A 12,679-nucleotide genomic window follows, 5' to 3' on the forward strand; every position below is an offset into this window, starting at 1 on the left:
TCCCAGCTCCATAGGTAGCAGGGTGGCAGGATTTAGGGTTTTTACAAGTTCCAGTGGGACAGGTGGATTTCACATAATTGGGTTTGATATTTAACCAGGCAGTGTGTTCCTTTGACTTCTAAGATTGTGATTATTGCATGTGGAACCCAGATAATTATAGGCTGCCCAAGAGTTACTTTTATGGCTTCTAGTGTTAGCATTGCTGCAGCTGCTATAGCTTGCAGGCATGAGGGCCATCCCTGGACTACTGTGTCCAGTTGTTTGGAGAGATAAGCTACAGGCCTTTACCAGGAACTGAGGTATTGAGTGAGTAAACCTACTGCAATGCTTTGGCAGTTGTGAACATAGTGGTAGAACAGTTTATTGAGATCTGGAAGCCCGAGGCTTGGTGCTTCCATTAGAACTTGTTTGAGAACAGTGAAAGCATTTTTCTGTGGGCTCTCCCAGAGCAGGGGATCACAGTCATCCTCCTTGGTGGCTTCATATAGAAGGCACATGAGGACCCCAAAATTGGGGATCCAACTGTGGCAGAATCCAGCTACTCTGAGGAACTCTTGCAGCTTCCAGTGGGTGTTGGGCTCAGGGAGACTACAGATTGCTTTCTTTCTTTCAAGCCCCAATTCCTGGTGCCCCTGCACTATTTTATAACCTAGATATTTGACCTGAGGAAGGCAGATTTGAGCTTTTTTCTTAGACATCCACTAGCCCTTTTGCTGTAGATGCTTTAAAAAGGCATGGGTTTCATCAGTGCAGTCTTGGTAGGTGGGACTTCTGAGGATAAAGTCATCCACATATTGGAGGATAAACAGTTATGGCTTTCTGGTTTAAAGGATTTGAGATCATTGGCCAGGGCTTGTCCAAAAACAGTGTGTGTATTTTTAAATCTCCGAGGCAATTGCATCCATGTTAGCTGCTCCTTTTCACCTGAGTTCAGATTGTCCCATGTAAAGGCAAAAATTGGTTGGCTCCAGGGCGCTACCTGAATGCAAAAAAAAGTAAGATCTGGGCATGAAAAGTAGATTCCAATGAAGGTATCAAGCTGAGGAGAGTGTGGGGATTAGAAACTGGAGAATGGAGAGTTATTACTGCCAAATTAACTGCTTGTAAGTCCTATACCAGAAGGTAACTCCCATCAGCTTTTTTAACTGGGAAGAGCAGGGTATTCCATGGTGACTGACATGGCCTTAATATGCCTTCATCCAGCAATCTCTGAATATGTAGCTGGACTTTTTCTTGTGCTTCATGTGGAACTGGATATTGCTTTATGCTTACTGGATTAGCTGTGGGCTTTATTTCAATAATAATTGGAGAAATGTCATGTGCCATCCCTGTTGGGTTGCCCCCTGCCCATAGTTTGGGTACATCTTCAAAAGGGAGCTGCATGGCCATGGATTGGCCAGTTTTGCTGAGGCAAAACAGTTTCCATTCCTCCTGCAGAGGAAGGATTAGCACTATTTTTGGAGGGTTTGGTGGTCCCATTGTTAATGTTGATTGCCCCATGGTTTAAAGGTAATTTGAGCCTGTAGTTTAGACAGCAGGTCTTGACCCAAGAAGGGGACTGGACACTCTGGAAGATAAAGGAATTCGTGAGTGACCTCCTTCCCCCCAGTGTTACAGGTCCTGGCTTGGAGGAAGGGCGATGGGTACTTTTGCCAGTTGCCCCTATAATAGTAGCTTGTCTTTTTGATAGAGGCCCAACTGTCTTGGTCATTACAGAATGTTGAGCCCCAGTGTCAACCATCGTATGTATGGTTTGTCCCAAATTTGGACTCTGAACAATAGGCTCCATGGGACTGAGAAAATAGGAGCCCAGTCTGTCCTAATAATCTCTATGAGAGTCCTCCATTCCTGCTAGTCCAATGATCTGATTGGCAGGTTTTTCTCCTGAATTTTTTTGAACCCAGGGTTTGGTTTATGATGCTCTGCTAGCTTTCCTGGCTAATGTTTTGGCTGCAGTTGTGAAGTCGAGTGACCAGCTGGGACACTCGCTTCCAATGTCCATCCTCCTTGCAGTATGCACACTGATTTCACCCTAAGGGTGGGCCCTCCCCCTCCTTGGGGCAGGGATTTCCCAGTTTACTCTCCTTGACACAGGATTGGATTTTTCAACTATTGCTGCTGCCAGAAGATCTGCCTTCTTTCTCATCTTCCAATTTTCTTCCTTCCTTCTTTCTGCATCATGGTTGACATAAACCTTAGTGGCTTCTTCCATGAGCTGAGAGATATTCATACCAGCAAAGCCATCCAACTTCTGTAGCTATCTTCAGATGTCAGCCTGTGATTGGGCAACAAATGCTGCATTGGCCATTGTTTGGCTCTCGGGAGTGTCTGGGTTAAAGGGTGTGTATACACAGAATGCTTCACAGTCTCTCATAGAATTGAGCCAGACTCTCATTGAAAGCCTGTAGGATTTGGGTGGTTATTGCCATGTTTACTGCTTTCCACCTACCCACCCTGAATCCTTCAACTAAGGCCCTATGGAATATTTCTAGTTGGCTGAGCTCAATTGCATTTTTGGGGTCCCACTGGGGATTCTCATCTGAGAGCTGCAAGTGGGCATATTGGTTACTGTCCAAAGTTCCCTCAGGTGGGTGCTTTCTAAGTCAGGTTAGAGCACCCTGTGTGGCACACATTCTTTCTTCAAAGTTTAATAAAGTCATTATAAGTTGTCAATCAACCCAGCTGTGTTTGTGGGTCTGTATGATGGACTGGAAAGGGTGTATCATGGTTTGAGGCTTCTCTGAAAATGGCAGCATGTGGTTTTTCCAGGTCCATTGTAGTAAAGGGCTGGTGGATAAATGTCCAGTTCCCCGCCTGAATCTGACCATCTGCATCATAATAAATTGGGGCCCGGGCTTCATGGAGAGGTGACTGTAGGACTGCCTTTCTCTCTACTCCCCAGCCCCTTGGGCTCCCCATGGCTGAGTTGCCATATTTCAGAAGGGACTCTTTCTTGACTGATAGTCAGCACTGCATTGCCAGGGAAAACTGGCTGCAGAGGTGACTGGGCTGTATTTTTCATCATGGAAGGTGACAAAGACAGCTGTGGGGATGGTGTAGGTGCCCTCTCTGATGCAGATGGTGATAAAGGCTACTGCAGGGATGATGTGGTCATTGCACTTCCCAGCCTGGATGACGACGATGAGGGAGCACTGCTTAGGGACTCAGCACTGCTGTGGTAGGAGCTATAATAAGGCATCGGGAGGTCATTTCATTTGGCCCTTCTAAAATGGATGGGTCAGTACTGGATTTGGGGTGCACTTTCTCTGGACTCTTTGCACGGTGTTTGTTTGGTCTAGTCCCTCAGTTTTTGTAATAGGCAAATCCTGGCTTCCTTAGTCATGTACTTCCCTAACCCAGGTGGAGTTTGACTCACAGCATTTTGACAGGCATTGATGTAAGGGAACTGGTCTAGGTGCCCTGGTTTTCCAGTTACTATGTCATGGACTTTGTGGATGATCCAGGGATCTAAAGTGCCCTCCTGGGGCCAGCCCACACTGAAAGTTGGCCATTCTAATTCACAAAGCATCTAAGCTTTCCTGGCTGGAGCCTTATGCTGTATACATCTCCATGGAATGCACAGCATAACTTTTTCAGCATACAACCTAACAGGGTCCTACTTTGTGTGTTTCTCATGTTTCCACCCTGTGCTGATGCTGCACAACATTCACTCAAGTCTTACACTTCATCCATCTCTGGCCATGTCCCTTGTGGGAGCTTAAGGCACCTCTTACCCATAGGGGGTTGGTACAAACCTCTGACTCAGAAGAGGGTACCTTTGCAGGGAGGACCCCCAGACCACTCTTGACCATATGAGGTTGCCACAGAACCACAGATCGGGACTCTGCACTCATCCACAGAAGTGATTTTCTGTGTCTCACTCAATCTCCACAATCATATGCACACAACCACCCCCTTTTCCTTTTCTCGGACTTAGAGAGAAGGCAGCTTCCTTCTGTATTCTCGGAGTACTGGGGCCTCCTCCTTCAAGAGCTGATCAAGCTCCCCTCCTAATTTTAGAATTAGGCTTTTCCTGGGCTATGCCCCTGGGGGTCTTAGCCATCTGGTGTGCGGTGCTCCTTGCTTTGTTCTCAGGGTCTCTTAAACTTTCTGGTGCCTCTGGTTCTTCCAGGAGGGCTCTGGCAAAGTTCACAACCTCCTTCTGGAATAAAAGGGGAGTCCAGGGGTGCCCAGGGCTGGGTTTTGCCCAAACCCTCCTGGCCTCCTCAGAGACACCCGGGAGGGCAAACAACCATTGCCACCTCTGACCTTCTCAGCATAATACTGGATGAGCCCCCAGAAATGTAGTAGCAGAGAGAAGTCAGGTGTACATGGTATTGAAGGCCAGGATGCAAGAATTCTGAGAAGGAAGATGATTTATTTCAACCGGCCAGACTCAGCGGACTCTTGTCCTGATAAAAACCAAGCCCCAAATAGAAGTTTTGGGTTCCTTTTAATGATGATATAAGAGTGGGGAATCAAATGGTGCTTGTATACAAAAGGACTTTTTGTTAGTTTCTTCAAGGGTTTTATCTGAGTATTAGATAGGTTATTTCCTCCAGGTAAGCTTGAATGAACACATATCCCACACATTCCAGGTAAGCTTGATTGAACACATATCCCCCATGTTCTAGGTAAGTTTTAGCATGAACTCCACATTTCAGGTAAGCTTGACACATTTGGCTTGCATCCTCCCTGAATATCCAAAGCCTATAAAGTTTATACTTCTCAGTTGGCTTTCTAGACATATTTGGATATAAAATAAGTTTGAATTTATGCACAGACTATATTATTATGTCTTTCATCACTGTAAGATCTGTTGGCTTTAATGTATAGTGACATTTTCTGCTATATATTCCCCCAGCGTCTTATGTATTTTTTTCATTTTATCTTCAAAGAAGCTTTAGGATGCAGAAAAGTCATGGAGAGAATATAGGGGATTCCTATATACCCCAAATCCTCCCCCTTTTCCCTGTTCCTCTATTAATAACATTTTGCATGTGGATGGTACATTTGTTACAACTGATGCACAAATATTGAAGCATTGCTACTAACCATAGATAGAAACCATAGATAGAAAAATGAAGGAAAGAAAAGAAATAAAGTAGGTAGAAAAAATAAAAGGAAAAAAAAAAGGAAACAAAGAAAGGGAAAAGACAACAAACAAGAAACAGAACAGCAACAACAACAAAAACCCAGGAAAAGCAGCTTTCCCTCTTAAGCCCCTAAGGAGCTTCTTAGGCTGCAGGTGCTTATCAATCACAGTCCACCCTCCACCGATGATATACACAGGGTTTTAGTGAATAAAATAAAGATAAAAGGGGGAAAAAAAGGAACTGATAAATAAAAAATAGCAGATTGAAGAAAACGTAAAACAAAACAAAATCTGCCTATATGTTCCCTGTCATAAGGTATCAATTGGGTGCCTGATAACCCAGTGGATCACTCTCCAAATCATTTCTCTAAGGTTCTCCAGGAATCAACCCATAGACCTCATAAATGCACGGGAGAAATTCCTCCACTGAGCTACATACACCAACTCCACAGCTTAAGTAACCTTCTGAAAGCTTATCTGAGTCTTCCTACCTCCCTTCCCTCAGGCAAGTTAGGCTTAACAGTGTGTCAAGCTGTTTGGCACCTGTCTCTACCCCCTCTCTACATTAGCTCCTCTCTCTCCTAGGTGGGCTGGGTGTGTTAGCCTGGCTGATCAGATCCCCTCTCCCCTCTCCCTGTGAATGCCTTGTCCCCTGAGCTCCAATGGGAGATCAGCTGGCCAAACCCACTGTAAAGAAACCACTCTCCACCCTCTGCCAGACCTTTCTTCCTCCAGGGAATGCTCCCTTCCACTCAGTTGATTGCTATTGACCTTGAGGGTGGGGTGTATGTGTGGTTTCCAGCCACAGGGGCAAGTAATTCATGGTTTTCCTTTGGCTTCTTTATCTGTCTAGTTCCCTCCTGGATGATGCTGTAGCACTGTCCTGTTCTATGTATCTCCAAAGCAGCTCTCTTGGATAGGTTTTTGCCCTTTCTCCTTTCTTTTTTGCGAGAGCTGGGCTCTGCCTACATACTTAGATGTCATTTTCCCAGAAGTCCTATATGCTTTATAGGCAAAAGTAACTGTTTTAGTTTGTAATATTCATTTATCAAAAGTTGATCTTAGAAGCAGAAAGATTATAAAGAGAATAATTTTTAAAACACTAAGCTCAAACCAAATTTGTCAACATTTACAATAACCAGTTTATTAAAATCAGGAAGTAGAAATATGTTTGCCAAGTTTTACCTATTTAGAGAGTTAAGACTGAGGGAGTTAAACGTCAGACCAGAGTCTGTCTTGCTTATGACTAACCAAGGTCCATAAATAGTATAATTTGTGTCCATATCCTTTTGGCTTTTTGTGAGGAAATGGATCAACTTACTGTCAGTTCAGTATTGGGAATGGAAAATTTCAAGAACCAATGTTCAAATTCACAGTTCTATTTCTTTTGGACACTAGTTGTTGATCTATTTTGCCCCCTAAATGAAGGTCCAAACTTAAGCTCTTCACCTTCTATACTGGATATAGCTAATCTCAGAGAAATGTATTATTTTTTCAACTCCACTAATTTTTTTTTAGGAGGTAGCAGGGATTGAACCTAAGACCTTGTATATGCAAAGCAGATGCTCAGTTACTGAGCTACATCTATGCTCCACTCCCACTAAAATTTATTGTTCATCATTTCTGGTCTGATATACTCCTCTTATTTATTTATGCCTACTTTGTGGATCCTTATTTTCTTCTACATTTTAAACAGAAGCCTACAATGTAACCCATTTCTAATAATTAATTAATTTCCAGTTATCTTCCCACTAAATATACAAATTCAGTCTCCTCAATAATCTGACTAAAGCCGGGAATAATGTTAATTCAATATACTCCGGAATTAGACTGCATCTGTCTTCAGTGAAATTTGATATAAGAGCAGTTTGTGTCTAGAAACATTGCTGTAGTCTCCTCACTCTCACTGTATAGTAATTTTTGGTCTCTATAACCAATTTAATATTTACTTTGTGAGTTTTTTTGCTTCTACTGAATTGAAGAGATGGAATAAGCTGTTTGAAAATGAGTGGACTTCAGTTTCTACCTTTCACTGAGACCATATTTCCATTAAAATTTTTAATAGGCTTAATTTGAAAATCACCAAATCTGATTTGTCTTTCTTTCTAATTAAGGATCAATAATTATTTTATTGTCTTGGAATAAAAACACAGAAAAGATCTTGTTGTTTATGTGATGCCATAACTCCTAGATTTACAAAACCAATCTGCTTAAGGCTTGGTTGTTTTAATAAATTATAGTGTAGTTCTCATTAGAATTTTACCAACTGTCATAGTCAGATATCTAAAGATGCCAAGAAAGGGTAACATTCTTTAGTATATGTTTTCCATAAGTTAGGATCAACTTAACTAACTAGGTTAAAGTTGTCATTCATTCATGCATGCATTCGTTCATTCAACAAACATTTATTGTGCACCTATTTGTGTCAGGCACTTTTTTCCATGAAAGATATAATATATACTAAAAAATTTGGGTATGCAGTATATGTTCTCACCTGTTTCTTGCCAAGTGTTCATTTGAGATTTATGGGGCAGAAATAACTTTAAATCTTAACACATTGGTGGACTTTTCACCTTCCTAATTATTAACTCAGGACACCCCTTTTTCCAAATGCTAGGCTTACATTATTTAAAAGTGAAGAAATCAACCTAGGGATTTGGGGGAAAGACCATATTTTAAAGAAGATTAGATTGGATATGTAGATCAGGATAGAATAGAATACTGCTGAACTTCATCTACAAAGTCTCATCCCTTGAGTTAGGACCCTCCTGAAGCCAGACCCCCATGTACTCTAAGAGTAACCAAATTTAAAAGGCTCACTCTGATTTGGAACCTAATTGTATGTTTTTAAGTCATGAAATCATCAGGAAATTCTATTTCATCAGGAAATAATATTCAGTCACATTAAAAATTGTTAAGCATATATTTGGAAACAATTTTGAAATCTTTCTGGGATATAAATTTAATAGTATTTCATATGCTGAAATGCTGAGACACTCTTGGAAATCAAAAGAGATTACCTAACTTATCTAAGGAAATATTGTACTTTAGACTAACAGTGTATGGGCTCCCATTTCAGAAACCTTGACAATAGAATAAAGATACCATCTTCTTAAATCTCCTGGAGGGAAAGTGATATCCTCATCAAGTTCCCTTGAAGCACATTCATGAGCATAGTGATTTATGTAATATTTTCTCAGAATCTTTATTTGCATATAATTTTACTCTTTTAAATGAAACTACCAACAGTTTAGTTTTAAAATATACAATTCTGAAGCTTGAGCAGAAAAGAATCCCTATTTCACATTGATGTCAAATTCATCAGTGGCCAAGATGATGCATACTTAGGTATATTCCTTTGCAAATCTCTCTGCAACTAAACAGTATGTTAAATAAACGAGAAGTCATTAGATGTTCTGAGGCTACACCTGCATTCCAGTGGTATTTTTAAAACTAATATTGGGAAGCGGACTTGGCCCAATGGATAGGGCATTCGCCTACCACATGGGAGGTCCAAGGTTCAAACCCCAGGCCTCCTTGACCTGTGTGGAGCTGACCCATGCGCAGTGCTGATGCGTGCAAGGAATGCCGTGCCATGCAGGGGTGTCCCCTGCATAAGGGAGCCCCAGGCGCAAGGAGTGCTCCCCGTAAGGAGAGCCACCCAGTGCGAAAGTGCAGCCTGCCCAAGAATAGCTCCACACACACACACAGAGCTGACACAGCAAGATGACACAACAAAAAAAAACATGGATTCCCAGTGCCACTGATAAGGATAGAAAGTATCACAGAAGAATGGACACAGAGAGCAGACAACTGGGCAGTGGGGGGGGGGGGGGGGGGGAATAAATAAATCTTGAAAAAAAGACACTTGTTTAAAAATAAAACTAATATTAAAAATTTGTTCATTGCAGTTCAGGAGATAGTACCATTGTGTTTTCTAATGCTGCCTCTTTCAATGGAGGATCCTTACTAGCATTTTGTTAATATGAATTTCCCTTCATAAAAAGATTCACTCTGGTTACTGCATATCTATGATTCCAATCAATAAAAATATTTTTTTAATTTATTGAGAGTAAATTTTTTATTATGAAATTAAAGATGTAATCAAGTACATTTTATTTTTAATCTGGCTCCCTCCTCTTGATGTCCCTCTTTTGGCTATTTCATTGTTTATTAGACAAGGAGCAATTCTTAATCTTTGGCTCAGAGCAAAGATGTGCAGTAAACTGCTAACTAATTCCTATCTTGTAGCTGCCCCTGTGAAAATGGGTAGCCTGCCTACCGCTTATCTGCAGTGTCAGTGACATCCAGGTGGAGCTAAATATTAGGGAGGAACTAGAGCTCAAAGCTAAACTGAGGAAGTATAGCCTACTGCTTCCTATTGCTTCCACTAACAGCAGATTCAAGCAGAGACAGGACTGGGCTACTCTACAGACACAACCAGAGCACCCTGGAGGGCTAGCAGGAAGCCGGGGTCCCCCTCTGCCTCAGTGTCATGGTGTAGGGTACATCCCTATTTAAAACAAACATCCAGATTCCAACTTTTAGGGAGGAGCAAGAGGGTATGGGGAAAGGGGAGAGGAAAATCAGGAAGACTTAGCAGTTAATATGAAGAAACTAAGGTAAATCTAAATAGTCTGATTTTTAAGATAAATTTTATTTTTTTCCTTGCTACTCTGTATTTGGGAGATTTCATGAGGAAGATCACATGCATTATAAAGATGTAAAATATCCTCTGTCTACCCACTAACAATTGTATTTGAATTTATGTAGATCCCCTATTTTCCCAAAGACAAGATTTCTTGAAATAAATTTCTAGAGAACATGAATATGTAATCTTTTGCAAATGTAGGTGAAATATGTATATTATTCTATCTAGTTCATTCATTTACTTATACATGTGTGTATAAATCACATTTTTATATAAAATAATATCAATTTCAAAATGTTCCTTTTTCCATTCTCAACTTTCACTGAGCAATTTTTTTCCAAATGTTCACATGCATATTTTACATTGCATCTTTATTTTCACTAAAACCACCAGAGCTACTTTTACACATTTGGAGGCTCATTTTCACTTTAGGGGAATTTTTTTTTTTCATTCCTGCAGGCATAAATGGTATACTAAAATGAAATTTCAAAATGAAATTAAAGTCCATGGGTTGATGGATTGTACCTAATTTTGTTTTCCTCTGTGGTTTAAACCCTTTAGTTATTTCTCATTGCTTTGAGAATAAATTCCATACTCCATAATATGAATCAAGCCCATCTGATATTGGCTGCTGACCACTTCACTGGCCTCAACTCCTGCCACAACTTCACTGTCGCTTGTGAGCCTTCCCAAGAACCATGGACAGACCTTTGGTTTCTAATAATTCGCATCATAATATCTGAGATAAAAATTCTTCTTGGACTTGAAGGAGCCTCAATCCAAGAGAACCTGAATGAGTAGCAACTGTAGCCAGCTCTTATGAAATGCCAGTTCTCAAACATACATAGAACCTATTGGTGAGACAAAGATGGGTTTCTTGTTTACTGCAGTGAAGAGCTCTAAGCTTCAGCAGTGTCTAGGAGAGGGGAAAGTAAAACCAGGGTTTACTGAGAATTGTAAATTTGGTTTAAAACAAGTCTTTCGATGTAGGGGATTTGATTGGAATTGGATAGGGTCACAATACAACAGTCCAGGATGGGTGGAAAGAGCAAGGCAAAGATTTTGAGGAAAGGGTTTCAAAGATAATCTTAGGTCTCAAGTAACTGTTGGTGCTTGTCAATGAAGAGTTGATGGAAGTTCCCACAATGAACAGGAAGTTTCCCTAGGAATCATCAGACCCTTTGCCTGGGTGAGTGACTCCAGGAAAAGCAAAATGGTGCTAATGAAGAATAACAAACTTACTGTTATAGATATTGGTGTGGTGGTAATTTCAATTTTCAGGGTCCAGGCTGAATATAGGAATGGGTGGTTTCAGTTCTCACTCTGAAGACTAACCCATTAGGAAAACAACATAGAGCAACACAAAGGGATTTTATTTTTTTACTATTTAGCTTGAGGAATTGATGATTGCATATGCAGTAGATTTGACTGAATATAATTCATGCAACTATAAAAAAGGATTATGTCAATTTTACTCCATGAGGATTAACATAAAATCCATTTCCCTCAGAGTAAGCACAATCCAAAAATTCAGAGAAAGAAAAGCAATTTTAAATCTACTTTTTACAGAATACCATTTTTGAGTGATTAACGTAGGGTTTCCAGCTGTGTTTCTTAATCTCCATTAACCAAAACCTTGAATTGAGGCTCTTGCCATATGCTAAAATGAAGCAACTGCTTTATAGAGAGCATCACTTCATGATTGATTTAATGTGTGTCTCTGTTTTCTCTACAAACTCTTAAACAGAGCTGGGAAATTTAGATTCTTCAGTGCTGGCCCTAAATCAGCACTTCCCAAAATATGGTCCTCTGAGGTAGCAAGTTTTGCTATTTTTGAAAAGTCTTCAGTGACTTCTCACAGCCTGTGAGCTGTGTTCTGTTAAAAACACTATCATAGTTGGGGATATTAAGACATGGTTTATAAAATGTTCTCAATGGTCAAATAAATTAAGAGGAAATTAGATCAAAGTGAGACACATTCTTCGATTGCAGGATATCCACTTAATATGCTAATATCAATCATCTCAATTGACCATCTTATTAACATTCTGGCACAGATATTAAGATGTCCCTTTTTTCAAACCCAGGGCCTCCTGACCTGTGTGGTGAGCTGGCTCACGCTCAGTCATGATGTGTGCAAGGAGTGCTGTACCACGCAGGGTGTCCCCCGCATAGGGTAGTCCCACGCGCAAGGAGTGCACCCCAGAAGGAGAGTCCCCAGCGTGGTAAAAAGTGCAGCCTGCCCAGGAGTAGTGCCGCATACACGGAGAGCTGATGCAGCAAGATGATGTAACAAAAAGAGACACAGATTCCCAGTACCACCAACAAAAATATAAGTGGACACAGAAGAACACACAGCCAATGGACTCAGAGCAGACAACTTGGGGGGGTGGGGCAGAGGGCGGAGAAGGGGAGAGAAATAAATAAAAAATAAATCTTTAAAAAAAAGATGTCCCTTTTACTTATTGTAAAAAAAAAATACAAAAGGGAATAGTTATTTTAATGTTTAATCATAAAATATGGGTGACAGCATAATGTGCGAGAAAGAGCAAAAGTGGGATTTGGGAACTTCCTCAATGCCAAAAGAGAAATTCTGGATTTGTACGTGAAATTGATTTGACAGGCAAGGGAAACCATTGCATTCTGGATTATTTGGGAAGGAATACGGTTAAGGTATCAGGAACGGGACCGATTTTTAGAGGGCAGCAAGCTTGAGTGCTTCAATTCCAGGTTTCCTTATTAGCTGCCTATGTTCTTTGTGAGACCCTGAATTTCCGCTTCTTAATTGTGTATAAACGTAAAGTTACCAGTCTCACAGGATTATTGTGAGGACTAAGGGGAGATGTTTAGCACAGAATCAGCAAATGCCTGACATAGAGTAAATCCTTAATTAAGGATAATTCCTTTTTTCCTCTTCAAGAATTCTAATTAGT

This window comes from Dasypus novemcinctus, chromosome 1 (genome assembly GCF_030445035.2).
Source record: "Dasypus novemcinctus isolate mDasNov1 chromosome 1, mDasNov1.1.hap2, whole genome shotgun sequence".
In the NCBI taxonomy this organism is placed as follows: domain Eukaryota; kingdom Metazoa; phylum Chordata; class Mammalia; order Cingulata; family Dasypodidae; genus Dasypus; species Dasypus novemcinctus.